Source organism: Heptranchias perlo, chromosome 11, assembly GCF_035084215.1.
Source record: "Heptranchias perlo isolate sHepPer1 chromosome 11, sHepPer1.hap1, whole genome shotgun sequence".
NCBI classification, from domain to species: domain Eukaryota; kingdom Metazoa; phylum Chordata; class Chondrichthyes; order Hexanchiformes; family Hexanchidae; genus Heptranchias; species Heptranchias perlo.
The window spans coordinates 56,958,908-56,967,952 of NC_090335.1; the positions used below are offsets into that span (position 1 = coordinate 56,958,908).

General features: G+C 62.0%; 1 protein-coding gene across 1 annotated transcript in view; it reads right to left on the reverse strand.

The window, feature by feature from the left end:
• Positions 1 to 6,653, reverse strand: part of jagn1a (jagunal homolog 1a) — a 31,931-nt gene extending 25,278 nt beyond the window's left edge. The window contains exon 1 of the mRNA XM_067993108.1: positions 6,552 to 6,653. The gene's annotated coding sequence lies outside the window, so the exon portion shown is untranslated. The remainder of the gene's footprint in view (positions 1 to 6,551) is intronic.
• Positions 6,654 to 9,045: the final 2,392 nt, after the last annotated feature.

Sequence of the window (9,045 nt, forward strand, 5' to 3'; positions counted from 1 at the left end):
TCCTACCCCCCCTCCTCCTCCTGCTACCACGCTCCTACCCCTCCCTCCTCCTCCTGCAACCACGCTCCTACCCCCCCTCCTCCTCCTGCAACCACGCTCCTCCTCCCCCTCCTGCAACCACGCTCCTCCTCCCCCTCCTGCAACCACCACGCTCCTCCTCCCCCTCCTCCAGCCATCACGCTCGTAACCCCCCTCCTCCTGCAACCACACTCCTACCACTACGCTCCTACCACCACGCTCCTAAACCCCCCCTCCTCCTGCAACCACGCTCCTACCCCCTCCTCCTCCTGCAACCACGCTCCTACCCCCCCTCCTCCTCCTGCAACCACGCTCCTACCCCCCCTCCTCCTCCTGCAACCACGCTCCTCCTCCCCCTGCAACCACCACGCTCCTCCTCCCCCTGCAACCACCACGCTCCTCCTCCCCCTGCAACCACCACGCTCCTCCTCCCCCTGCAACCACCACGCTCCTCCTCCCCTGCAACCACCACGCTCCTCCTCCCCCTGCAACCACCACGCTCCTCCTCCCCCTGCAACCACCACGCTCCTCCTCCCCCTGCAACCACCACGCTCCTCCTCCCCCTCCTCCAGCCACCACGCTCGTAACCCCCCTCCTCCTGCAACCACGCTCCTACCCCCCTCCTCCTCCTGCAACCACGCTCCTACCCCCCTCCTCCTCCTGCAACCACGCTCCTACCCCCCTCCTCCTGCAACCACGCTCCTAACCCCCTCCTCCTCCTGCAACCACGCTCCTACCCCCCTCCTCCTGCAACCACGCTCCTCCCCCCCCTCTCTTCCTCCTGCAACCACGCTCCTACCCCCCCTCTTCCTGCTCCTGCAACCACGCTCCTACCCCCCCCTCTTCCTGCTCCTGCAACCACGCTCCTACCCCCCCCCCCCCTCTTCCTCCTGCAACCACGCTCCTACCCCCCCCCCCCTCTTCCTCCTGCAACCACGCTCCTACCACCCCCCCCTTCCTCCTGCAACCACGCTCCTACCACCCCCCCCCCTCCTCCTCCTGCAACCACGCTCCTCCTCCTCCCCCCCCCACCACCACGCCCCTCCTCCTCCTCCCCCCCACCACCACGCCCCCTCCTCCTCCTTCCCCCCACCACCACGCCCCTCCTCCTCCTCCCCACCACCACCACGCCCCTCCTCCTCCTCCCCCCCCACCACCACGCCCCTCCTCCTCCCCCCCCACCACCACGCCCCTCCTCCTCCCCCCACCACCACCACGCCCCTCCTCCTCCCCTCGCCACCACGCCCCTCCTCCTCCCTCGCCACCAAGCCCCTCCTCCTCCTCCCGCCACCACCCTCCCCCTGCCACCACCCTCCCCCTGCCACCACGCCACCCCCTCCCCCTGCCACCACGCCACCCCCTCCCCTGCCACCACGCCACCCCTCCCCCTGCCACCACGCCACCCCCTCCCCCTGCCACCACGCCACCCCCTCCCCCTGCCACCATGCCACCCTCCCCCTGCAACCACGCCACCCTCCCCCTGCAACCACGCCACCCTCCCCCTGCAACACGCTCCTCCTCCCCCCCCTGCAACCACGCTCCTCCTCCCCCCCCCCCCTGCAACCACGCTCCTCCTCCCCCCCCCTGCAACCACGCTCCTCCTCCCCCTCCTGCAACCACGCTTCCTCCTCCCCCTCCTGCAACCACGCTCCTCCTCCCCCTCCTGCAACCACCACGCTCCTCCTCCCCCTGCAACCACCACGCTCCTCCTCCCCTGCAACCACCACGCTCCTCCTCCCCCTGCAACCACCACGCTCCTCCTCCCCCTGCAACCACCACGCTCCTCCTCCCCTGCAACCACCACGCTCCTCCTCCCCCTGCAACCACCACGCTCCTCCTCCCCCTGCAACCACCACGCTCCTCCTCCCCCTCCTCCAGCCACCACGCTCATAACCCCCCTCCTCCTGCAACCACACTCCTACCACCACGCTCCGACCACCACGCTCCTAACCCCCCCTCCTCCTCCTGCAACCACGCTCCTACCCCCCCTCCTCCTCCTGCAACCACGCTCCTACCCCCCCTCCTCCTCCTGCAACCACGCTCCTACCCCCCCTCCTCCTCCTGCAACCACGCTCCTCCTCCCCCTCCTGCAACCACGCTCCTCCTCCCCCTCCTGCAACCACGCTCCTCCTCCCCCTCCTGCAACCACCACGCTCCTCCTCCCCCTGCAACCACACGCTCCTCCTCCCCCTCCTCCAGCCATCACGCTCGTAACCCCCCTCCTCCTGCAACCACACTCCTACCACCACGCTCCTAAACCCCCCCTCCTCCTGCAACCACGCCCCGACCCCCTCCTCCTCCTGCAACCACGCTCCTACCCCCCCTCCTCCTCCTGCAACCATGCTCCTACCCCCCTCCACCTCCTGCTGCAACCACGCTCCTACCCCCCCTCCTCCTCCTCCTGCAACCACGCTCCTACCCCCCCCTCCTCCTCCTGCAACCACGCTCCTCCTCCCCCCCCTGCAACCACGCTCCTCCTCCCCTCCTGCAACCACGCTCCTCCTCCCCCTCCTGCAACCACCACGCTCCTCCTCCCCCTGCAACCACCACGCTCCTCCTCCCCCTGCAACCACCACGCTCCTCCTCCCCCTGCAACCACCACGCTCCTCCTCCCCCTGCAACCACCACGCTCCTCCTCCCCCTCCTCCAGCCACCACGCTCCTCCTCCCCCTCCTCCTCCTGCAACCATGCTCCTACCCCCCCTCCTCCTCCTGCAACCACGCTCCTCCTCCCCCTGCAACCACCACGCTCCTCCTCCCCCTGCAACCACCACGCTCCTCCTCCCCCTGCAACCACCACGCTCCTCCTCCCCCTGCAACCACCACGCTCCTCCTCCCCCTGCAACCACCACGCTCCTCCTCCCCCTCCTCCAGCCATCACGCTCGTAACCCCCCTCCTCCTGCAACCACACTCCTACCACCACGCTCCTAAACCCCCCCCTCCTCCTGCAACCACGCCCCGACCCCCTCCTCCTCCTGCAACCACGCTCCTACCCCCCTCCTCCTCCTGCAACCATGCTCCTACCCCCCCTCCACCTCCTGCTGCAACCACGCTCCTACCCCCCCTCCTCCTCCTCCTGCAACCACGCTCCTACCCCCCCTCCTCCTCCTGCAACCACGCTCCTCCTCCCCCCCCTGCAACCACGCTCCTCCTCCCCCTCCTGCAACCACGCTCCTCCTCCCCCTCCTGCAACCACCACGCTCCTCCTCCCCCTGCAACCACCACGCTCCTCCTCCCCCTGCAACCACCACGCTCCTCCTCCCCCTGCAACCACCACGCTCCTCCTCCCCCTGCAACCACCACGCTCCTCCTCCCCCTCCTCCAGCCACCACGCTCCTCCTCCCCCTCCTCCTCCTGCAACCATGCTCCTACCCCCCCCTCCTCCTCCTGCAACCACGCTCCTCTCCCCCTCCTCCTCCTGCAACCCACGCTCCTCCTCCCCCTCCTGTACCACGCTCCTCCTCCCCCTCCTGCAACCACGCTCCTCCTCCCCCTCCTGCAACCACCACGCTCCTCCTCCCCTGCAACCACCACGCTCCTCCTCCCCCTCCTCCAGCCATCACGCTCGTAACCCCCCTCCTCCTGCAACCACACTCCTACCACCACGCTCCTAAACCCCCCCCTCCTCCTGCAACCACGCCCCGACCCCCTCCTCCTCCTGCAACCACGCTCTACCCCCCTCCTCCTCCTGCAACCATGCTCCTACCCCCCCTCCACCTCCTGCTGCAACCACGCTCCTACCCCCCCCTCCTCCTCCTCCTGCAACCACGCTCCTACCCCCCCTCCTCCTCCTGCAACCACGCTCCTCCTCCCCCCCTGCAACCACGCTCCTCCTCCCCCTCCTGCAACCACGCTCCTCCTCCCCCTCCTGCAACCACGCTCCTCCTCCCCTCCTGCAACCCACCACGCTCCTCCTCCCCCTGCAACCACCACGCTCCTCCTCCCCCTGCAACCACCACGCTCCTCCTCCCCCTGCAACCACCACGCTCCTCCTCCCCCTGCAACCACCACGCTCCTCCTCCCCCTGCAACCACCACGCTCCTCCTCCCCCTCCTCCAGCCACCACGCTCCTCCTCCCCCTCCTCCTCCTGCAACCATGCTCCTACCCCCCCTCCTCCTCCTGCAACCACGCTCCCTCCTCCCCCTGCAACCACCACGCTCCTCCTCCCCCTGCAACCACCACGCTCCTCCTCCCCCTGCAACCACCACGCTCCTCCTCCCCCTGCAACCACCACGCTCCTCCTCCCCCTCCTCCAGCCACCACGCTCGTAACCCCCCTCCTCCTGCAACCACACTCCTACCCCCCTCCTCCTCCTGCAACCACGCTCCTACCCCCCTCCTCCTCCTGCAACCATGCTCCTCCTCCCCCTCCTGCAACCACGCTCCTCCTCCCCCTCCTGCAACCACGCTCCTCCTCCCCCTCCTGCACCACCACGCTCCTCCTCCCCCTGCAACCACCACGCTCTCCTCCCCCTGCAACCACCACGCTCCTCCTCCCCCTGCAACCACCACGCTCCTCCTCCCCCTGCAACCACCACGCTCCTCCTCCCCCTCCTCCAGCCATCACGCTCGTAACCCCCCTCCTCCTGCAACCACACTCCTACCACCACGCTCCTACCACCACGCTCCTAAACCCCCCCCTCCTCCTGCAACCACGCCCCGACCCCCTCCTCCTCCTGCAACCACGCTCCTACCCCCCTCCTCCTCCTGCAACCATGCTCCTACCCCCCCTCCTCCTCCTGCTACCACGCTCCTACCCCCCCTCCTCCTCCTGCAACCACGCTCCTACCCCCCCTCCTCCTCCTGCAACCACGCTCCTCCTCCCCCTCCTGCAACCACGCTCCTCCTCCCCCTCCTGCAACCACCACGCTCCTCCTCCCCCTCCTCCAGCCATCACGCTCGTAACCCCCCTCCTCCTGCAACCACACTCCTACCACTACGCTCCTACCACCACGCTCCTAAACCCCCCCTCCTCCTGCAACCACGCTCCTACCCCCTCCTCCTCCTGCAACCACGCTCCTACCCCCCCTCCTCCTCCTGCAACCACGCTCCTACCCCCCCTGCCTCCTCCTGCAACCACGCTCCTCCTCCCCCTGCAACCACCACGCTCCTCCTCCCCCTGCAACCACCACGCTCCTCCTCCCCCTGCAACCACCACGCTCCTCCTCTCCCCTGCAACCACCACGCTCCTCCTCCCCCTGCAACCACCACGCTCCTCCTCCCACTGCAACCACCACGCTCCTCCTCCCCCTGCAGCCACCACGCTCCTCCTCCCCCTCCTCCAGCCACCACGCTCGTAAACCCCCCTCCTCCTGCAACCACGCTCCTACCCCCCTCCTCCTCCTGCAACCACGCTCCTACCCCCCTCCTCCTCCTGCAACCACGCTCCTACCCCCCTCCTCCTGCAACCACGCTCCTAACCCCTCCTCCTCCTGCAACCACGCTCCTAACCCCCCTCCTCCTCCTGCAACCACGCTCCTACCCCCCTCCTCCTGCAACCACGCTCCTCCCCCCCCTCTCTTCCTCCTGCAACCACGCTCCTACCCCCCCCTCTTCCTGCTCCTGCAACCACGCTCCTACCCCCCCCCCCCTCTTCCTCCTGCAACCACGCTCCTACCACCCCCCCCCCTCTTCCTCCTGCAACCACGCTCCTACCACCCCCCCCCCCTTCCTCCTGCAACCACGCTCCTACCACCCCCCCCCCCTCTTCCTCCTGCAACCACGCTCCTACCACCCCCCCCCCCTCTTCCTCCTGCAACCACGCTCCTACCACCCCCCCCTCTTCCTCCTGCAACCACGCTCCTACCACCCCCCCCCCCCTTCCTCCTGCAACCACGCTCCTACCACCCCCTCTCCCTCCCTCCCCCCCCCTCCCCTCCCCCCCCCCTCCCCCCCTCCCCCCCCCCTCCCCCCCCCTCCCCCCCTCCCCCCCCCCCCCCCCCCCCTCCCTCCCCCCCCCCCCCCCCCCCCCCCCCCTCCCCCCCCCCCCCCCCCCTCCCCCCCTCCCCCCCCCCCCCCTCCCCCCCTTCCTCCTGCAACCACGCTCCTACCACCCCCTCTCCCCCCTCCCTCCCCCTCCCCCCCTCCCTCCCTCCCCCCCCTCCCCCCCCCCCTCTCCCTCCCTCCCCCTCCCCCCCTCCCTCCCTCCCCCCCCCCTCCCCCCCCCCCCCTCCCCCCCCCCCGTCCCCCCTCCCCCCCCCCCTCCCCCCCCCCCTCCCCCCCCCCCTCCCCCCCCCCCCTCCCCCTCTCTTCCTCCTGCAACCACGCTCCTACCTCCACCTCCAACCACACACCTCCCCCTCAATCACGCTCCCCCCCCCCCCCCCCCGGCCGTTCGTCCGGGCCGCCCTCGCCCTATGTCCCCTCCGTGCCAGTTACCGAGGCCTGTACACCTCATCCTAGAGCACCGCTCCAACCCGTAAAATGCAGTAGCAAATAAAAGACGGCAAAACCCAGGCCGCGGCTGTTGGCCACCGACAAACCGGGCATCTGGGGGCGGCGGGTAGTCGATGATAAGGATGAGCTTCACCCACCTGCCGCCGCTTTCAACCCGCTCCTGCCGCGCGCGCGCGCCCGCCCGCCCAAAGCTGCAAAACTGACTCAGCGCGAGCGGACGCTACCCACAATCCACCGCCTGACAAACCAACCGCCCACCCCCCCCCACGTGGGGCAGCACCGCGCTATGGAATGCCTCGCGGATTCGCGCGCAATGCTCACCGCCTTTGTCCCGTTCCAATTTTAGTCCGTGTGTTTGCTCCAGCCCTTCCACTGCGTTCATACTCCGCTTTGCTTTTTCGAACCTGCCCCTCATTTGAATTTACATGTTACATCCGCAGAGTCGAGTGAGATTTAGGACCAAGAAGACATCTGGGCAACAGCGATCACAACATTGTAAGGTTTAAGAACAAAGATTGAGAAGGCAAGGTGGCTATCCGCAGGTCCAGGATGGAAGTCGCCCACGGTGGCTGGCGGTCGCTCCGACTGTCTGGTTCTCTTCCGAGGAATTCTCCGCGCCCGGGTGGCCCTGGAGAGGGAGCGCGCGGTGTCTGCCGGTACGCTTGAGGCTTTCCGCGACCGGTGGGCACCGCAGGGGCTGGAGTGCATCCTGGACCGAGATAATAAAATTATAATTTGAACAATTAGTTTGGGTTTATTGGTTAAAAAAAAAGAAGAAAAAAAGATTGAGAAGGATGTAAGTAAAACAAAGATCAAAGTAATAAATTGCATAAGAATGGAACTAGGGAAAATAAAGTGGAAAAAGTTACTGATAAAGAAATAGAACAGCAGTGAGAAACATTTAAAATGGTGATCAATAGAGTCCAGGAGAACTATATCCCACTAAAAAGCAAGAACAAAGTAGCCAGTAATGATACACCATGGATGAATAAAGAAATAAGGACAAAATTGAAACTGAAGAAAAAGGCATACACTAAGTACATAGACAACAAAAGAGCGGATGACAAAAGGGAATGCGAAAAGGTTCAGAAAGAAGATGAAAAAACAATTAGGAAGGCAAAGAGAAACTACGAAATTAAATTATCAAGGAATATAAAAAGAAATAGTTAAGTATTCCACAGACAAATAACATAAGAAAAATCGGGATAGGGATAGGGTCACTAAGGGATACGCATGATAGACTCACAAATAATGACAGCAAAACGTTGCCTCAGTATTTACTGCTTGGATAATAAGATTCTAAATGGGGTAGAGGAGCAGAGGGATCTGGGGGTACAGATACACAAATCACTAAAAGTAGGTTAATAAGGCGATTTAAAAAAGCAAACAAAGCACTGGAGTTCATTTCTAGAGGGTTAGAGTTGAAAAGCAGAGAAGTTATGTTAAACTTGTATAGAACCTTGGTTAGACCACAGTTCTGGTCTCCACATTATAAAAAGGATATAGAGACACTGGAGAAGGTACAAAAATGATTTACTAGGATGATACCAGAACTGAAAGGATATCCTTGTCAGGAAAGATTGAGCAAGCTGGGGTTCTTTTCTCTAGAAAAGAGAAGATTGAGGGGTGACCTGAAAGAGGTCTTTAAGATTATGAAAGGGTTTGATAGGGTAGATGAAGAGACAATGTTTCCACTTGTGGGGGAGACCAGAACTAGGGGCCATAAATATAAGATAGTCATTAATAAATCCAAATGGGAATTCAGGAGAAACTTCTTTACCCAGAGGGTGGTTAGAATGTAGAACTCACTACCACAAGGAGTAGTTGATGCTATTATCATAGATGCATTTAAGGGGAAGCTGGATAAACACATGAGAGAGAAAGGAATAGAAGGATGTGCTGATATGGTTACATGAAGTAGGGAGGGAGGAGGCGGAGGTGGAGCATCAACACTGGCATGGACCTGTTGAGCTGAATGGCCTGTACATGTCTCTGTGCTGTAGATCTTATGTAATTCTATGTAGTAAATAAATAACTGATAAAAAGATGGAAGTGATTATCAGGAACAACCCATTGAATTTCACAAGACAGAAGGAGACTATTTTCCCATCATCTTTGTGCTGGCTCTTCATTAGAATAATCTAAAACTAATCCCCAAACTCTCATAACCCTGTATATTTTTCTGCTTCAACATATCTTAAACAATGCAATGGTCTCTGCCTCACTCCCCGTGACATTTTTCCTATTCTCTCTCATCACTCTTGTGACAAAACCATTAGTAAGTTTATAAATCTCTATTATATCTACTTTTAGCCACCTCTGCTGCAGTGGAAATAGTCCCAACATTTCAAATGTATCCTCATAATTATAGTTTCCGATCCTTGGCATCATCCTGGTAAATCTTTGCAGTACTCTATGGCTTTAAAATCCTTTCAATGAAGAAGTGCCAACAACTGCACACAGTACTCTAACCATGGCCTAACCAATGCTTTGTACAAATTTATAATTATTTCTTACCTTTGCACTCAATGCCCCATTTATAAACTCTTTAAGTGTATACTTTCATTCCTTGTTTTTCCTCCCAAAATATATTACCTCACACTTATAGAAAGAAAGAACTTGCATTCATAT